The 19,665-nt window shown below is 41.3% G+C and overlaps 1 long non-coding RNA gene and 1 other non-coding gene across 3 annotated transcripts in view; both read left to right on the plus strand.

Annotated features, from left to right (window-relative positions):
- The first annotated feature begins 2,373 nt into the window (after window positions 1-2,373).
- Window positions 2,374-19,665, plus strand: part of LOC141276869 (uncharacterized) — a 304,160-nt gene continuing 286,868 nt past the window's right edge. For both annotated transcript variants that reach the window (XR_012327120.1, XR_012327119.1), the window contains exon 1: window positions 2,374-2,542. This is a non-coding gene — a long non-coding RNA (uncharacterized lncRNA). The remainder of the gene's footprint in view (window positions 2,543-19,665) is intronic.
- On the plus strand, window positions 16,604-16,676 carry TRNAV-UAC (transfer RNA valine (anticodon UAC)). Its single transcript has one exon. It is a non-coding gene; the product is annotated as a tRNA-Val (tRNA).

Consider the following 19,665-nt stretch of genomic DNA (forward strand, 5'->3'; position numbering starts at 1 on the left):
CTCATCATTCTCCTCTAATGGTGACATACTTCCCATTTTAGGGGTGAGAAGTATCAAAACTGAGGTTCAGAGAGGTTTAGTAAACGGTGCAGTGTTAATACTGGAGGCTGGGCTTCCATCCCTGGCAAATCTGAGAGCAAACCTGGCTCTCCTTCCACCCCAGCTCATCAGAAAACAATGAATATTTGTCTTTCTCTGTCCTACACGGGAAAAGAATCTAAAAAAGAGTGGATATATGTAGAGCTGATTCACTTTGCTGTGCACCTGAAACTAACACAACATTGTAAATCAACTATACTCTAATAAAAATTTAAAAACAGAAAGAAAACAATGAATAAGGTGAAAGGCGAATGAGTGTTTTTGATAACACATTTTTGAAATAGGATGACTTGCCAAATCTCTTCTCTCTGGAATGTTTCACAATCTGTTCCCTCGATTTTTTTTTTCTTCTTGAAGGCAGACTGGAGTAATAAAAACAGGCACTTTGAGGCCTTTAGAAGCAAAATAGTATATAAAGTAAAGAAGTGACAGCGACTGCTGTCATTCTGAAAGCACAAACTAAATCTCCAACAGGGTTTGATCATCTTTGAGTTTAAGCTGGAACATAACAGATTTGTGTCACTGTCAATGCCATTAATTCTGGGATAGGGTTACTAATATCTTTCCTTGTTCTTGTCTGCCTTAAGGCTTTTTCCAAGACACTGGGTGAAAAGAACCATTTCTCTTTAATATTGTTGGGACCTCCAAATGATCTTCTCACCAGCCCCCTTCTCTCCTCTCCCACATTTCTAAATCTTCCTAGGTGGCAAACTGAAAGATTGGCTCCTTTTGGCTTTTTTTTTTTTTTTGCCTTTTAGCAGCTGAATAACATTTGTTTCCCATCTCTCTCTTTTCTTCCCGACTCCTCCCCTTATCCCCACCCTGGAAAGTTAAGCTTCTTCCAGTGAGGTCTTCCCCAGTAATCCCAGAGGTCTCTTCTTCTCAGTCCAATCAGTACAATCATTATCAAATTGAGAATTTCTCCAGAGCTTAAATTTTGACTCTTTGGGGCTGGGAACAGATAGTCCTAATGATAAAAACAAAAAACACTCTCCCCACCCACCCAGAGAGCTTCACCAAATCACACTCTGCACACCTCAGGGGGATCTGCCGATATTACTAGAGTGAAGGATCAATCTAGAGTTGCCCTGGCAACAGTAATCAGCCTTGACAACCTCCTCCTGGGCCGTTTGGATGTACTGGAGGGGAAAAGGGAATGGGGTTGAGGAGCAAAGGTTTGTCCTCCCCATATTTTGAGGACCCCCTGGACAACAGTTCACTGTGTTCACTGGAAGGGGTACTTGGGGAGCCCACAGCCTGAAGAGGATCTGCTGTGATGAGACTGATTTCGCTTAAGGGGCCCTTGAAATACGCATGCACATCCCAAAAGTTTTCAAGAACATTTGTCAGGAGCCAAACTTCCAGGAGGAGTTGGAAATTTATTATTTAACAGCAATCTCTACACTTAGCAGTTGCTGAGATCTACGCCACTCATTCTGGGATAGAAAATGAAAGAATGTGCTGAAATCCAGGCTGGGAGAGTAAGACTCGGTTGTCAGTGAAGACAAGGAGAAGGCAGGGTTGGTTGTCTAACCCCACCCCCCATGTTGATTCCAGCTTTAGCCCCGCTCCATTTTTAGAGAGTGATCTAAAAATATGCTCCTGCATGCCTGTGGCTGTAATGTGTACATAAAATCAAAGCCTCAAAAGAGAGTGATTACACTGAGAAGCACAGATATACCGAAAAGCAGAACTGGAGGATTCCTTCTACCTTCTGTAACAGGAGACGGCATGTGTGCGCATTAAACACACCTAAACGTTGTCAGAGTTGATTTCACGAATAGGTTTTCTGTGTGGAGTAACTTCAAGGACATCAAGGAGGACTGTTTTTCAGGTGTGATCCCATATTGCCCTTCCTCTCAGCCTAAAAAGACATTTTTGACAAAACTAAAATTGTAAGAATAAAATCAAACATGGATTAAGGGTGTTCCATGTACTGGTGGTATGATCAGGTCCCCCAACATGGCTGTCGCCTTGCTCTCTATCCATCCCCTGCTGGACCAGTGCCTACTTCACCTGCACCCTACTCACGTGGCTGACCTTCCTACGACCTTCCTGTATACTAGCTCCAACCCCAGCTGGCGATCATTCCAACCTTTAGGTCAGAACATCTCCACCATGATAGCCTGGGAAGGGGTGGTGAGGGGTGGGGCGGGGCGGGGCGGGGCGGGGCGGGCCCCCTGCTAGTTTCCCTGGTAACCGATGAGCCAACCAGATGTCAATTCCCCCTATAAATAACTGGTAGCTCTCCCCTTCCCCCCGGGAGCCGCCGTGTCCTGGCTGCCTCCTGCCGCGTAAGGTGGAGTGTTGCTCTGTGGTGGGCGAGGGAGATGCCACCGTCCCGAGACCCGCAGAAGTCCTTAGGATCGCCTGACTACCAAGTGAGGGTTCTTGGCTTCGCGACGCAGGAAGGAATCCATGAGCCGGCCAAAGAAAAGTGAAGGCAAGTTTATTTAGAGGGATACACCCTCCATAGGCAGAACGCGGACTGTGTCTGAAACTGAGAGCGGCCCTGGGGCAGGTTTTTATGGGCTAAGTAATTACCTGTGCTAACGAGCGGGAGGAATATTCTTGCTATTTTGGGGAAGGGTGAGGCTTTCTGAAGAATTGGCCACTGCCCACCTTTTGGCTTTTTATGGTCCCCCTCGGAACTGTCATGGCGTAAGAGGGAGTGACCTTTAGTGTTACAGAGAAGGTATAATGTCCGGTCAACGCCCGGACTCCTCTTAGAGCCACCTTGGTTTCATCTGGTTCTAGCCGGTCTTAGCGCACTGCCCCTTCTTCATTTACCTAGCGTTTGTGTCCCGCCCCTTTCCCTCCTGCCTCAGCGCCAGGACCTTGCTTCAGAGGTGTAAGAGCCCGCATTCACGAAACCATCGATGTGTCTGTTGCTGACTCTGGGCTCTTTCTTTGGTCTCAAGGATGCGCAAGTACAGGGAACACAGGCCTGCTGGGTGCAGCCCAACAATTGGCGGAGCAGCCAGGAGACCAAGGAAACTCCCGAGAGCCCCGAGATGTTGGGAAATAGGGACGAGCAATGGAGAGTGGGTCCTGAAAGTCGTGGGAGAAATCCTGTGGTGGCTGCCCTTGACGAATGGGAGCCACCAAGAGAGTACAAGAACTCTTAGGCGCCCCTAAAGCTGGTGCAGAGATATTGACCGCCACTGCAGTGGGGAAAACAGGGCAGTGGCCACAGCTGTGGGCTGGCCGTTGGTTTTTTTTTTAACATCTTTATTGGAGTATAATAGCTTTCCGGTGGTGTTAGTTTGTGCTTTATACCAAAGTGAATCAGCTATACATATATCCCCATATCTCCTCCCTCTTCGGTCTCCTCCCTCCCACCCTCCCTATCCCAGACCTACTAGAGAATGGACTTGGCCCTTGCTTTTCATATTAAGGAAGGCCACAGAGGCCGAGCTAACAGCTGAGGCAAGGGTTAAATTGAATGCTGATTCACGTTCCTCTGAAAGCGAGGCATGTGTACGTGAGTGAATGATACGGATCATTGTCTATTACTGTTACTTGTTTACACTCAACTTGGCTATTCAGAAACTTAAAAATCCCTGCAAATGGCCCAAACTGGGAGTCGTTTGACATTCTAAAACTGGTTTTTGCGTATACCCTTAGAGGAAGTTAGCTTTCTAGAAGGAATTGGTATTTATCTTCCTGTGCCTTTGAGATATAAATGATCTACCTGGGCTCTCAGGAACTTTAATGTAATCCCTGAGAATAAAGGGGGGTGGGAAAAGAGGCCTTTTAAACTCCAGAATGACAACTGTGAGATCTCTGTGTCTATATACATATATGTATGTCCACGTGCACCTTATACATATGAGGTGTCTCTGCCTCCATGTGGCATTGCCAAGATTGGTTTGTGGATGAGCTCTGTTTAATTGGCTTAAAAGAAATTACACGCTTATATGAATTCTCAGAAAGCTCCAAAGTTTGCCCACATCCTGGTGAATGACTGATCTTAGTATCGTAGGTATCTTTCTCTCGATGCTCTTTAGCTGCTGGTGTCCGTATTGTATTTGTGGTGTCTGGTTGCAGTGCCCCTCTGTGTACCTGACCCCAGGGAAATCACGGAAGAGGGGCGGACCGAGACTGTAAGGGTTGTGCAGGGTATGTAAGAGTGGAGTGTCTGGTCAGGCCCCCCAAGATGGCTGACGCCTTGCTCTCTGTCCATCCCCTGCTGGACCAGTGCCTACTTCACCTGCACCCTGATCACGTGGCTGACCTTCCTACGTACTAGCCCCAACCCCAGCTGGCGATTGTTCTGACCTTGAGCACAGAACATCTCCATCACAATAGCTTATCAAAGGGGTGGTGAGGGGTGGGGCCCTCTGCTGGTTTCCCTGGAAACTGATGAGCCCACCTGATGTCAATTCTCCCTGTAACTGGTAACCTCCCCTTCCTGCCGGGGAGCGAAGACTGCCGCCATGTCCTGCCTAGAGAGAGGGAGAGGGAGAGAGGGAGAGTGCGTGTGTGTGTGTGTGTGTGTGTGTGTGTGTATATTATATATATAAATATATATATATTCTTTAATATATATAATATATATATAAATATATATATAAATATATATATAAAATATATATATAATATATATGTATATATATTATATATAATATATATTCTTTAATATATATAAATATATAAATATATATAAATATATATATATAAATATATATATATTATATATATAAATATATATATATTATATAAATATATATATATTCTTTAATATAATGGAATACTACTCAGCCTTAAAAAAATAAATAGAAAATCCTGTGACTGAGAACCACATGGCTGAACCTGGTAGATATTATGCTAAGTGAAATAAACCAGACACAGAAAGACACATTTTGCTGACCTCATTTATATGTGGAATCTAAAATAGCCATACTCATAGCATCAGAGAGTAAAAGGGTAGTTGCTAGAGGCTAGCGGATGGAGGAAGTGGGGAGACTTTGGTCATAGGGTACAAAGTTTAAGTTACACAGGATGAATAAGTTCTGGAGATCTAAAGTACAGCATGGTGACTATAGTTAATGATTCTGTATTGTATACTTCAAATTTGACAAAAGTGAAGCTTGTGTTCTCCCCACACATTAAAAAAAAATGGTAACTGAGGTGATGGATCTGTTCATTAGCTTTATTGTGGTGATCATTTCATGATGTATTGGTATGTGAAAACATCACATTGTATACCTGGAATATATACAAGGTTTTTTTGATTGAATTAAGGATTTTTTTTTACATCTTTATTGGAGTATAATTGCTTTACAATGGTGTGTTAGTTTCTGCTTTATAACAAAGTGAATCAGTTATACATATGTTCCCATATCTCTTCCCTTTTGCGTTTCCCTCCCTCCCACCCTACCTATCCCACCCCTCTAGGTGGTCACAAAGCACCGAGCTGATCTCCCTGTGCTACGCGGCTGCTTCCCACTAGCTATCTACGTTACATTTGGTAGTGCATATATGTCCACGCCACTCTCTAGCTTTGTCACAGCTTACCCTTCCCCCTCCCCATATCCTCAAGTCCATTCTCTAGTAGGTCTGTGTCTTTATTCCTGTCTTACCCCTAGGTTCTTCATGACATTTTTTTCTTAAATTCCATATATATGTGTTAGCATACGGTATTTGTCTTTCTCTTTCTGACTTCACTCTGTATGACAGACTCTAGGTCTATCCACCTCATTACAAATAGCTGAATTTTGTTTCTTTTTATGGCTGAGTAATATTTGTCAATTGAACCATAAGAAGCTGGGGGAAAAAAAAGCTTGGGTATGCTTTGGCCCTGGGGAGCATTAACTCTGGTGCCTGGGGTAATAATAGAGGTTGAGAGAAGTGGGGTTGTATAGCTAACCAAAATGTAGCGTGAAGGCCCTGGGCTCTGAGAACAGACGAAGGGAGGGTTCCAGGATTGGTAAAGGGCAGCAGTCAGCAAACATATTCTGTAAAGAGCCAGACAGTAAATATTTTCCACCCTACAGACCATATGGTCTCTGTTGCAACTACTCAACTCTGCTGTAGTAGCACAGAAGCCCCCATAGAGACAGTGAGTGAGCGAGTGATCGTGGCTGTGTTTCAGTGAAATCTTGTGGATTCCATAATGTGAATTCTACATAATTTTCACATGTCATGAAATATCATTCCTCTTGATTTTTTTCAACTACTCCAGATTTAATAAACATTTGCAACATGAGCCGTAGAAAAACACACAGCAAGCCAAATTTCACCCATGAGCCGTAGTTTGTCCGCTGCTAGTGTAGGTCACGGAAAGTCAGCAGAAGTCTCTTCCTCACAGGGAGAGACTGCCCAGGGCTACCATGAAGACCTAACCTTTCAGGATCCAGTCAACTTCCAGGGACTTGGGAAGGAAATGAGTGTGTGTTTTTGGTCCCACTCCTACGTGCCAGGGCCTGAGCTGGTACTTCATATACTTCATCTTTGTTTAGCCTGTCCAAACTCCTAGGAGGTGGTGATGTTACTCATTGCTTATATTGCAGCTGAAAAAGCCTTTCTCAGGATAACGACAGCCAGTAAGTGATAGTCCTGTGATGAGCAGTGTTGACTGGCTGCAAAGCCCTTCCTCTGTTCATTGTACCTCACTGCCCAGCAGGACCAGAACTTGATCCAGGCAGGTCTCGACTTCATATTTATATTATAGCGGTTCACTTTTGTCTCGCTGACAGAGGAATAAAACTTTGGTGGAGCTGACAGGTACGTAGCAATTTCTCATCCAACTCTCTTACTTTGCTGGACGGGTAGATGGCTTAGTAATGCTAGGCTTGAGGTGAGATATGAAAATGAAGAGCCAAAGTAGACTCCCAGGGCTTCCCTGGTGGCGCAGTGGTTGAGAGTCCGCCTACCGATGCAGCGGACATGGGTTCGTGACCCGGTCCGGGAAGATCCCACATGCCGCGGAGCGGCTGGGCCCGTGAGCCATGGACGCTGAGCCTGCACGTGCGGAGCCTGTGCTCCGCAACGGGAGAGGCCACAACAGTGAGAGGCCCGCGTACCGCAAAAAAAAAAAAAAAAAAGACTCCCTTAGGGGTAATTCAAAGGATTCCCAACTAGGGGTAATTTTGCCACCTAGGAGACATTTGATTATGTCTAGATATACATTTGGTTGTCACAAATGGGGAAGGAGATGCTGCTGGAATCTAGCAGATAAAAGCCAGGGATGCTGTAAGATATCCTAAAAGGCACAGGAGAAACCACTACAAAAAATAATCATCTGGCCCCCAATATTAACAGTGCTACTGTTGAGAAATCCCACCTAGGGGCTCAGTATTTCTGCCATCCCTCAGGCTCAGCCCCCATCCCATCCAGTTTCTACTTTAAAAAAATCACTTTTGTGGCCTATGAGATAGTCTAAACATTTTAAGATGATCTGTTTCCCTTTCCCCAGCCCGAAATACGCCCGAACCAATTACCAAGCGCTGTGCCGTAGCCACACGTGACTGCTTGAATTTCCCTGAAAATACCTACTGCTTTTCTACATCTTCACCTTTGTTCAGGTTTGCTCTCTGCCTGGAACATCCTTCAGCCTATTCTCAATTACTGAAATTCTTCTCATTTTCCCAAATCTAGCTCAAATTTCACCTCCTCCTTTCAGCCATCAGTTGGATGTCCTTCTCTGATTTCCCCACAGTACTAACACTACAGCAGCGAAGAGAATCTGAGCTTGTACAGTACCCACTAGTTTTTCCCACTTGAACTCCCAACACTAGTCACCTTTAATATTTTCCTTGAGTTCACGAGTGTCTCTGATCATATCTGTTTAAGTGCTTAACACCATGCCAGGCAGAAGGAAGGCACTGGATAAATTAGGAATGTTAAGTTGAATACACTTTGTTTGGAACAATGAAGGGAAAGGCAAGGAAGAAGACTAAAGATTGATTCAAGACACAAACTATCAAATGCTTTTAACATTTCCAAAGTCTGTTCTCTGAACCAACTTCCCATCTACCATTTAAAAGGAAACACTTTTTGTTTTCATACATTCAAGTCCCCTAGGAACTGGAAGGGAGAACCAGGGTAGATAAGGACTCACCAGGCTGAGTAGAATGAGAACTGTTGCTACCCATCCCTCTCCACCTTGAGTAATCTGCACTTGCTAGGGAGTCAAGGAGGCAAGCAGGGGAATTCTAATCACCCAGAAAAGGGCAGGATTTGTCCTTTTGTGTGAAGGACCAGGAAGGACTTCCCAAGTGGTCATCTCCATTGGTCTATGGGGGCATTATCTCTGATACAAAGAAAATACTTTTAGTGGGTGTATTTTCCCCATATACGTGTTGGTAATTCTAGTGTCAGATCAACCTTGGCAATAGTAGCAGCTTATTCTTGGACAAGCAACTAACCATCTTTGAGCCTCAATTTCTTTAACTACCAAATGGAGATACAAATATTAATGTTGTTGCTAGGAATACATAGTATTAATAAAAAGCAGCATAATGTCTGAAAGTTGTTTCCATTTTGAATAAGATGTCTCTGCCCCATTTGAGAGAAGTTAATGGTAAATCATCCCAGTTATTAAGCCAGTTATTACCAATGCATTCCTGTGAAACCTTTTGGAAGCCGAAATGCTTAAAGAAGCAATTGCCTTAGGACACACCTTGCTAACAGATGCACGAAGTAAATTGAGATTAAAGCACAGATGCTCACAGACACAGTTAAAAGTTATGGCGACTTGATGCTAAGAGTCATTCCTGGGAAAGCTTGGTGGTGCTACTCTCCCTGATTGGGGTACATGCCTCTCTAACAGCTGCTGCAAAACAAATGCTGACCACTATTTTTACTTTTCACCTTTTTTCTTAAAAGCAACATCCTCTTTAAATTCGTTTTGGTTAGACAAAATAGGTACTGCTGTAGGTCTTTGTAAAAGTGAACTTTGGGGCTTCCCTGGTGGCCCGTTGGTTGAGAGTCCGCCTGCCAATGCAGGGGACACGGGTTCGTGCCCGGTCCGGGAAGATCCCACATGCTGTGGAGCGGCTGGGCCCGTGAGCCATGGCCGCTGAGCCTGCGCGTCCGGAGCCTGTGCTCCGCAACGGGAGAGGCCACAACAGTGAGAGGCCCGCGTACCGCAAAAAAAAAAAAAAAAAAAGTGAACTTTGAAAAGCAGGGGATATCTATATTTCTTAAGCCTCCACAGAGAGCCCAAGAGTGAGCTGAATAGTTAGAAAGTGGGATTTCGTCTCTGCCTTTAGGGATCTAGTGGTCTGGTAGAATATGATTCAAGCATAATGAAAGACTGTTTGAAGTAAATGTAAATTTTTGTGTTACAAACGCCTAGTACTTTAGGTTTTAAAAAAAGAGTGAGGTCAAATGAAGCAGGAACCAACAGAGCAAGCTTTAGGGAAGAAATGCCAGTGCCTGTGCCCTGAAGAGTGAGGGGCGTCTGGATAGGTGGGGAAGGAAAAGAGAAATATGCTTATTTTTAAACAGTCAGTAAATGAGAAATGACCCACAGAATAGCCTCACTCACCTTGAAGGAAGCCAAAGTCATGTTTAGTTTCCCAGAGAGAAAGCTGAAGTTCCCAAAGCATTTCGAAATGAGAATTGGTTGCTGTACCTTTTTATGATCCAACTATTTCCAGGTATGATTCCATTAAGTACCTTTTAAAGGTTTCTGCTCTCACTCTCAGAGCTGTGGGAAAGGACTCTTCGTGGTTTGACATTCCTTTTCATTTCCTCTGGAGGAAAACTCATCATGAACATTTCCATATGCTGGTCTTCTCCTATACAGATTTATGTCAACAGTTTCCGTTTTAACAGTTTTCAAAACACATGCTCGTTCCCAATTCATTTCCCCTAGAAGTAATGCAGCAATAGCGTGATTCATGGATTACGGGGACTGTGCAAAGTTATACAAGCAGGTGTGACATTTCTACTTGGTAAAAGTCATTGTCCCAGAACATATCAAGTGACAAGATTCACCCACTGGCTTGAGGTTGTTCTGTTGTAGTCAGTGATAAACTCATCCGTGCTGTAGCAGGCTCTTGGTTTTATTAAGAGATTGTCATAATACCAATTTGTAATATAAGATTTATCCCAATGTAAAAATGACATAGGAATAGAAATGAGAAGCAATTGATAAATAGAGTCACAGATTGGAAGCTCTTAATTATTATCTCCTCCCAATAGTTGTGTGGAATTGGAAACAAGAAGTAAAATATAAGTAACATGAGAATATTTAAGGTTTACAAATAACAAAACAGGTATCTCCTGAAGATCCATTACAAGCTTTTTGTGTTGAGATATTTCCATCCTTTTAAAGACTGAATTTGAGTTTTGCAATTTACATACATTAATAGTTTTGAATAGTTTAGAAAATGTGTTTTAGAATGTACATTATGGTAGGCCAAAGAAGAGAGAGCATTAACCTAAAGTGAATTACCCAAGTTCATACTTCCAAAAAGCCATAGTAAAATGTCCCCTCATTCTGAGTGCTTTTTATACTGGCCACATACACATTTCCTGGGGAGACAGTTTCCTAGTCAGTCCCGCATCCTTATAGCTTCAGACCAGAAAAGGTACATATTGGAAAGGGAACTCGACCAATGTCTAGAAGATGAGGATCTCAGTCTGTTACCTACCATTAGGGCAGCATTGTCCTTCTGCCCCACTTTCATCCCTGAAATGAGGATGTGACTAAAGAAACTTTGTCTCACCATCACTGTCCTCTAGTCTGAATTTAGAAGAATCAATGAAAATGAACAATGGCCAGCATACAAGGAGTATTCTTTGCGTTAGGCATCATGACAAGCACTTGGCATGCATTTTCTGACTCAACACATAGAGCTGTTGGCCAGGATAAATGAGTTTCTACGTGGAAGGCACGGAACACAGTCCCTGGTATATAGATCTCTGAACTTAAAAAGATAAAAAGAAAGGAAGGGCGAGAAATAAACTCTATTTGTCAGATACTATTATTTTCCCCATTTTAAATGAGAGGACCCTAAGGTCGTAGAGAGGTGAGATAATCTGCCCGAGGTCACCCAAGCGACATTGTGAATCCATGACAAATCCAGGCCCCTCAAATCCGAAGTCCAGGTCTAACTGGTGTTTATAAATCTAAAAATGTGAAAGTTGTACAACTGTGGAACAAAGAAGGTGTCCGTCCCTCAACAAAATTATGAGTTGTCAAAGTTTTAAAAAGTACTGTGTTTTGGTGATGCAAGTGCAAAGAGAACTGGCAGTAATGGTAAGCTAAGACTTAACCAGAGGTTTACGTGGGATCAGAATTTACAAGATGGATGTGTTTCAGGTTCATGCATTACTGAGTAGTGCATTACATTTAAAGTTTGTTCATGTTTCATGTACTTCCCAGAACAGAAATATACAGTATCATAACTTGGGTTTGTTATGTTTATATTCTTTTTTTTTTACATCTTTATTGGAGTATAATTGCTTTACAATGGTGTGTTGGTTTCTGCTTTATAACAAAGTGAATCACTTATACATATACATATGTTCCCATATTTCTTCCCTTTTGCGTCTCCCTCCCACCCACCCTCCCTATCCCACCCCTCTAGGTGGTCACAAAGCACCGAGCTGATCTCCCTGTGCTACGTGGCTGCTTCCCACTAGCTATCTATTTTACGTTTGGTAGTGTATATATGTCCATGCCACTCTCTCGCCTTGTCACAGCTTACCCTTCCCCCTCCCCATAGCCTCAAGTCCATTCTCTAGTAGGTCTGTGTCTTTATCCCTGTCTTAACCCTAGGTTCTTCATGACTTTTTTTTTTCTTAAATTCCATATATATGTGTTAGCATACGGTATTTTTCTTTCTCTTTCTGACTTCACTCTGTATGACAGACTCTAGGTCCATCCACCTCATTACAAATAGCTGAATTTTGTTTCTTTTTATGGCTGAGTAATATTCCATTGTATATATGTGCCACATCTTCTTTATCCATTCATCCGATGATGGAGTCTTAGGTTGTTTCCATCTCCGGGCTATTGTAAATAGAGCTGCAATGAACATTTTGGTACATGACTCTTTTTGAATTATGGTTTTCTCAGGGTATATGCCCAGTAGTGGGATTGCTGGGTCATATGGTAGTTCTATTTTAGAAGCAGCTTAAATGCCCATCGACAGATGAATGGATAAAGAAGATGTGGTACATATATACAATGGAACATTACTTGGCCATAAAAAGGAACGAAATTGGGTCATTTGTTGAGACGTGGATGGATCTAGAGACTATACAGAGTAAAGTAAGTCAGAGAAAAACAAATATTGTATATTAACGCGTATTTGTGGAATCTAGAAAAATGGTACAGAAGAACGAGTTTGCAGAGCAGAAATAGAGACACAGATGTAGAGAACAAACGTACGGACACCAAGGGCTGGAAAGCGCAGGTGGTGGTCGTGGTGGTGGGATGAATTGGGAGATTGGGATTGACATGTATACACTAATATGTATAAAATAGATAACTAATAAGAACCTGCTGTATAAAAAATATCCCTTGTATAAAACACTAGGGACTTTTCATTGTTACTTATTATTCATAACAATTGAGGTATATGTTGTTATTTTGCAGAGATTAAATAAATTGCCAAGATCACATAGTTATTATATGAAAAGGCTAGAATTCCATCCAGGTCTCTCAGACTCCAAAAGGCTTAGGCTTTTTCACTGGCTGTCATGTTAGGCATAGTTTTAGTTTCTAAGGCAAAATAATCTGTAAATTTGCAGAGGATTGATTAAAAACGGGAATATACTAGGTAATAGGATGAACTATGCCATTTTTCTCTTTCTGTACTGTGTAAACTGTGATTCTATCCAAGGAAATTCTGTTCAATTCTACCCTCAAGACACACTTCTTTGTTCTGCTTACTCAGTTTTTTGCCAGCTATTTTATTTAACATTCAGCATCATGGAATGTTTGAATTGGAAGAGGCTTTGAGGGTTGTCTGTTGTACCCTATGCATCTTAGATACTGTGAAATAAATGTTTCCAAATTTGCTCGAGTCTTCACATTTTTACGATAATAGAATTTGAGAAAGAGTGAGATCAGTAGAAAAAAAATTATTTGTGTAATATTTTGAACCACAGAGAAGCAGCTCATAACTGTTTAACAAACGAGTGAATAAATGAAAGAGCATTTATTTTTCCCATGATATTTTAAAATTTAATTATTTTATTCTTTTTGCTAAATGGGACAGGACAATGGTTCTAGCAGTGTATGGATTTTCTTTTTAAGCACCAGGCACTGTCCACTGTCACAGTAAACTACTTAAGAAGAGATGACCTTTTGGTATTTTGCTTTTTTTCCATGTCCTGATGGGGAAGAAACTGCAAATGTCTTTCTTCTTTCATTGTGTACGTTTTGTTGTAAACCTGGCTCAGGTACATAGTCACCTCTAGGAGGTGAGAGACATTACTCTTACATCTCAATATCTAGAATAGGTGTGGTTCTTTTGGGCAATTGATTTACTTTTACCAGCTAAGAGCCAAGATTTCCACACTTTTCGCATTTGCCTCTATGTTAAATGCTAGGAAACTGAGACCCAGAGACACTTATTTTTCTGAAACATTTGAAATCCTGTGGCATATAGTTTGTATGTGAATTCCATGTCCGGTTCTAGGACTTTTTCACTTTTTTCTATCTTCATTTCCTGTTTATCCTTTGCTTGTCTCTATTTTTAAAATCGTGTCACTGTAAACATTGTCCATTTTGAAATAAGTTGAAATTTAAATAAATACACACGTCAATATAAAAATATTTACGGACAAAACGGAGTTGAGAATGTATGCACATTCATGCTTTCAATGTTGCATATATTTTTTAAAAATTAAAAGAAATCAGTGATCACAATTAAATATTGATATTTTTTTTCCCCTCAAAGCATGCAAAAGTTAGCAATCTTACTTTAGCTTCCGCATTGCTTTCCTGGTTGAGGACAGAGCATTCCCACTCTACAGGGTTGAATTTCAGGTCTGCTGTCCAGAGACTAATCTTACTTTAACTTCCATTTAAGAGAAACAATTCCGCTCCCAATGTGAATCGCCAGTACCCTGGAATGATTACTTGGAGGAGTTAGCTATAAAGGCAAAAATTCTTTTTTTTTTCTGTCTTGCTAATGATTTGAGAACTGAATCTGGCATCCAGCAGTGCTTCTCTCCTTTGCCTGGTGAGGGAATGATTTGGTCTGCAGAGGGAGAAGGGCTCTGACAATGTGTTCGGGCGTGGGGGGGGGGGCCTTCAATCACAGGACACGGAGGTCATGGACACAGATACACTAGCAGAGCCTGTTTTCTTGTCTAAATCTTGGATGGGAAGAAGATAAAGATGGGACTTAACAATGACATGAAAGCCTTCTTCCCAAAAGCCCATTAAACTGTGAGGAAATCATGATGGCTAAGAATTGTTTCACACTGTGGGTTGATGAGTGCTGGGGGCAGGGAAAATCATTACACACTCCTAAGACACCATAATTGTCCAGCCAGACTTGAGGATTCTTACATAAGCCAAATAGGCAGAACATATTCCAAAAACGCACTTATTTCAACTCCCTCCTCTGTTCCTCTTGGGCAGAAAGTCAGCTAGTATGGGCTTTGGGCCATGTGTTGAATTAACCTAATAAATATCTAGTTTATTTACTATATTTCAGAAATATGTGTGTCGATTTTTTTTGGTTTTATTTTGCTTGCTTTCTTTCAATGATTTTATACACATATAAATTAATTGAATATATATCCCTTAAATATATATGACATTTAATCTCATTACATATATATGTATATGCATATTCTTTTGAAAGCATATTCTTGAGTACCTGGTATATGTTAGGCACTGATCTAGGAGTGACAAAACAAAGATAGTTTCTTCCCTCAAGGAGCTCCCAGCAGAGTGGAGGAAATGGGCAAATAGTTCAGTAACAAAATGCTAGATAGAGTAAGAGCAGGGACTTGGTGGGGGATGGAGAGAGGGATGAGCTCAGGAACGGTTTTAAAGACAAGGTGACATTTCATCAAGCATTCAAGAATAAAGAGAAGTTTGATTGTCTGCTTTATACTCTTCCTACTTATTAAAGGGTAGAAGTTTACCAGTTCTAAAAAGAATGTGGAAGGCAGTCTGGGCTGAGTGAGTAATACATGCAGAAGCATAGAGGTTTGACAAAGTTTGAGGAACCATAAGAAATTCACTGTCACTTTCATGCCATTGAATACTAGGGCCTGAAGTTATAAGCATAAACAAGACATTGTATTTTATAGTAAAACTAGCTGAAGATGACCAGGAGGGTTCAAACAGGAGAAATACAGAGTGAGATCCATACTCCAAAGGCCTAATTGCTTTACATCAGCTCCCAAGACTTATCAACATGTTGATGCTAATGTATCTATTAGAGCTGTGGCCACAGTCTATGACAAAGGCAATACCGTTATAATTATGGTCTCTGTGTATCTATGGCATGTACAAACCAATCAGCTTCACAAGTTTTTTTAAGACTAGTGGTGTATGTGCTAACTATGACTTGAGTGTTTCTCTAAAATGCCTTAACTATTCCATGCAACATTCATATTTGATGAGTAAGTGTGTCCATGACATTTTTCTTCCTTGATATACAGGGGCATCTGTATATCAAGGGATATAATATAGAATTAGTCTAGAATCAGTGAAGACCTATGATACACGGCAGTCATCCATAGAATCAGGAATCATCCCAGGAAGATGGAAATATGGAGACATTTTCGCCTACTACCTCATATTGAAAACGGGTAAATTGAGTCCTAGACACATGAGGAGTATGTCTTGTACAATTAATCCTTACTTAAAGCTCTCTCTCTCTTTCTCATCTATATATTTTTTATTTATCATTCATCTATATATCATAAAAGTAGTAAAACTGCATTTCAAACAGAAAGGAAACTGGAGGGAAAAAATAACGTTCAGACTCTGCCTCTCTAGCACAGCTATTATTATTGTGTATATATATTACTTCTAATCTCCTTCCTAAACACATGTATGTTTAGTTGAAATTAGGGGTCTGATTTTATAGTCCCTTTAAACTTACATACACACAAGCATGCTCACACACCCAAAGACACTTATCTTCCACAATAACACCTCATATCCTTTTATACTCTCCATCGATCCAATTCCCTACTTCAAGGGTCATCAAATGTAACATGCAGGTTATATGCTATATATACATACATAAAGTATATGGGAGGCTATTTGTTTTTATAATAATAGGACCATACTAAACAACTATTCTGAAGCTTACTTTTCCCTCTGAATTTATCATGGGCCACTTTCCTGGTTCAAAGATACAGTTCTAATATTTTCTTTTTAATAGCCTCAAATATCCCATAAATCTAATTAGCATACAATTTAATTGTTAACCATCAAACTGTTAATGGCCATGAGGACTCTTTCCCTTTTCCTCCTGTCTTTTGTCCACAGACACTGGGAAAAGTATCTGAAAGAGTAGAGAGGCTGAACTAAGAAATTAATGATCAAGATAGGAGTGGAAGGGCTTCCCTGGCAGTCCAGTGGTTAAGACTCTGCACTTACACTGCAGGGGGTGCAGGTTCAATCCCTGGTCAGGGAACTAAGATCCTACATGCTGCACAGCATGGCCAAAATAAAGAAAGGAGGGGAAAGGTTAACCTGGATGACGGGGTAGTGACTCACTGCAATGGGAGATGGAAGGAAGGATGTGCTCTGACACCATTACATTTCCAAGGCCATCACAGATTTATTTCAGACCAGTACATTTTTCTTAAAAAAGAATCCCAGTCCATAGATTAAAGTAATGAAGGATTTGAGACTTGAATAAAAATGCTTTCTCTGTAATTTTATCTAAAATTTTATTTGATTAAATTCTCTAAACTTGCAGCATTGTATGTCACAAAAGGTCCATTTTTCTATTCCTAACCATATTCCACAGAGTCACAGGGTCTACCCCAGTCCCACCCCTCTGCCCTGACTCCGTGTTACCCTCTGAGCTCTGACAAGGCTCGCAGACCTAACCTTGGAGCGTAGAATCAGAGCCCCTTAAATGATAAAGGTAGAGAATGAAACGATACTGTGATTAATAATAATAACAATAGACAATAGAAGACTGTGTAAGTTACTTTCTCTGAGAAGTTGGTACAGTGAACTCATGTAAGCCCTGTGGATTATGTCAGCAACCAAGTGAGAAAATGCTTTGTTTTCCAAAGCCTGGTTGGTCAACACTGATTCCAAATTAAGAACTCCTTGTTCATCTGAGAAGATGTACCCGGTCATCAGGCATGTTCCTCCCACATGGAGCAAGGGAAAATATGACCCCAGGGGTTTCTGGCTCTATCAGGGTTTGTCGTGGCTTCTTCTCATGAGAATGAACACTCAGGACTCAGCATTTCCGTTTCCCTTTGGCCAAAGCGTGTGAAAATGGAGAGTAATAAAACAACAATAAACAACCAAAAAATTACAGTCAAACCCTCTCTAGCCTCAGGAGGCAGTGTTTGTCCTGGCTTTCTCTGCTGGCCAAAGGACAGCACAGGAAGAGGGGGTGGAAAGTTCTCATTTTTTTTCTTCTTGTTAATAGCTCAAGTATCCTTCCTCTGGATATACCCAGTTATATTCAGCTATTAATTATTAGCTTTTGACGGTGGGCCTGTGATCATTTGGATGAAATACATTCGTATATCGTTTATATCAAAACATATTTAGTAAATAGTCCTGAGTTGCTCTTCTTTTTGGAGTCTTATCCAAATTATTAATTCTAAACATTACTTTCTCTTGCCTTTTTTCTCTTTTTCTTCTTCAGCCTGTTCTTGCTGTAGGTGCTAAGGAAGAGTGAAATGATCTCAAGCTAGGCCATAAAAGAGAAATCTAGGAGATTCAAAAACCAGAGCATGCAGCTCTTAAATGGCTCAGTTTTCAATTCTGTCCAATGCAAAGCAATAAACACTGTTCAGGTGTCCGTCTCTCCACGGTGCTGCACGAGGCATGGAGAGGTGAAGAGGAAAGGCACAGGAGGAAGGCCTCCATACACACATGGCCACCCTTGGGGGAGAAAACCAAAGTGCAATTTGATTAGGGTTGTAAGATAGAAATGTACACGGTGCTGTGGGAACACACATGCAGAAGCAATGTATTCTGCTTGGAGGGTTCCCAGGAAGCTTGGCGCTGAATGACTGGACTGTCCCTGGCAGTACAGATGAATAAGATGCTACCTTTCAAACTTTTCTGATTGAGACTTATAGTTCAAAATCGACTTCATGTACCCATCCCAAACACACGAACACATGCATATGTAGACAAGTTTTACAAAATAATACTTTTACGGTGTGTGATGCACCCTTGTGTTTTTTCTTCCATTCTGTTTCTATTATTGTAGATGCTGGTTGAAACCCATTTAATTGAGTACCCTTGATCAACTAATGGATTGAGATCTCAACTTAAGAAATTCTGGAATAGAGCATGGGCTTTGGAGTGACACAAAACTGGTTTTAAATCCTTATATGGTCAACTAGTAGTCCTGGGATTTGGGCACGTTGCTTAACTTGTATGAGTTTGAGTTGCCCTGCCTATGGAAAAAGCGTAAGTGACTACTATCTACCTGACCAGGATTAAAGGAAGTAATGCTTGTAAACAGCTCAGTATAGTGAACGCTCAGTAGATGGGTTGGGCAGAGTTGGGGAGGGGGGCATCCTAGGCGCACTGACTGGTTTGGTAGAGTTGTCGCACCACCCAAAACAAGAGCAATCTGGTGACATATATGCCTGAAAGTTTAGAGTACAAGATGGAAGTGAGAAATAGTTTACCGAGGCTGTGCACCCAGATCGTGTGTGTGTTTGCATGTGAATTAGTCAGTGTGTGTGTACATGTTTGTGTATGTGAGTATGTGTTTGTAGGGGTGTGAGTGTGTGTGTGTATGAGTGAGTTTGTATGTGTGGGGTTTCTGTGTTCGTGTGCTTCCGTATGTGAGTGGAGGCTGGTGTCAGTATATGGACTAAATTTGATTCACCTTTATTCAATAACCTCTTAACCAGTCCCAGTGAGCCTTGGTTAAACCAACCAGGCCAAATCTTTCCTGAGACCTTCCTCTTTCCAGTAGGCTACAGCCTTTCTATGACCTTGACACAGTCACCTCCATTTTCTGAACTTAATCTTCCTTACATATATACTAGAGCACATTAGACTAGATTCATAAGTTTTTGAAAATCTCTTAGAAAACTGGGAGAAGTTTTTTTTCAAGCATAATCTTCCAAGGATATTGATATTTAATCATGGTCATAGAGAAATAGAGCTGTGGATACATAGTAATAGCTAACATTCATTAAGTCCTTACTATATTCCCAGCTCTGTGGTAAATACATGCATCAACTCATGCAAGACTCATGACATCCCTATAATGTAGTTACTGTTATCATCCCCATTATACAGAGGCCGATGTCTTACTCAGGGTTACAAAGTTAGCCAGTGACATGACTGAGATTCAAATTCAGATACACATCCATCTAAATGCATATCTTTCTGCAGCTTCTTTACAGAAACCCAGGCCTTTGGGGACTGCATTTGAAACACCCCTCCACTTAGATGATCTATTT

Source organism: Tursiops truncatus, chromosome 17 (genome assembly GCF_011762595.2).
Source record: "Tursiops truncatus isolate mTurTru1 chromosome 17, mTurTru1.mat.Y, whole genome shotgun sequence".
NCBI classification, from domain to species: domain Eukaryota; kingdom Metazoa; phylum Chordata; class Mammalia; order Artiodactyla; family Delphinidae; genus Tursiops; species Tursiops truncatus.